Source organism: Geospiza fortis, unplaced genomic scaffold, assembly GCF_000277835.1.
Source record: "Geospiza fortis unplaced genomic scaffold, GeoFor_1.0 scaffold10, whole genome shotgun sequence".
Lineage (NCBI taxonomy): Eukaryota > Metazoa > Chordata > Aves > Passeriformes > Thraupidae > Geospiza > Geospiza fortis.
In genome coordinates, this window is record NW_005054326.1 from 1,669,559 (window position 1) to 1,670,506 (window position 948).

Consider the following 948-nt stretch of genomic DNA (forward strand, 5'->3'; position numbering starts at 1 on the left):
GTCCTGTAACCATAGGAAAAAAAGCTTATCACAGGGATCTATGGACAAGGCACAAATATCAAACCTTTCCTAGCCCAGGTCTCTGAAACTACAAGACACATTAGGAAATGTTGTTTTATAATGGCAGCATATATAACACTTCACTGATATAGCCAGTAAGCAGCATGATAATACCTTAAACCTAGTGGAAGACAATGGCTGCTAAAAATAATAACGACACCTATTAAAGAGAAATCATAGCCACTGAAGAAAAAGAGCTAAGACAAGTACAGACTGATGAGGGAAAGTTTTTAGCCAGTCTGTCACAGCCCCAAACCCCAAACTGATTAGGGAATGACATAACATGGTAACATGATCCAATACCTTATGCTTGGCTGTGAGTATCCTCTGCCAAAACATTATGAAGTACGAAAGGGAGCATTTTGGAGATGAGAAAGAAAAAATGTTTGAATCTCAGAAAGAATCAGTTTGTGCAATAGTTCAGAACACTGGGGACCATGATTGCATATCTTTGGTCTGCCCCATGTCATGTCTGACCAGGACAATTTTAAGCTTTCTCCAGTTTCATTTCTAGTCCGCAAATGAGAATAATTCAACAGCAAGTAGTATAAACAAATACACAGATTAGATCTATTTTCTGTGCTCACTTTGAATTTGAAGCAACTATTTCACAGCACTGCAGTCAAATGATAAAGTTAAATAATAGCAGGAAATTATAAAGACAGATAAAGCAGAAGAACTGACTAGAACAAAAAACAATAAATATACCAAAGATTTTATGTCACTAGACAGAGATATAAAAATACATAAGACAAACTGATAGGTAAAATAGACATCAAGTTCTACTGGGCAGCTGGTAGGCCTGAATATCTCAACAAATACCCACATAAATGGAGCCATTACAGGTCTCATGTTATTTTTACTTAGTTTTGTAGTTCTCATGGGCAT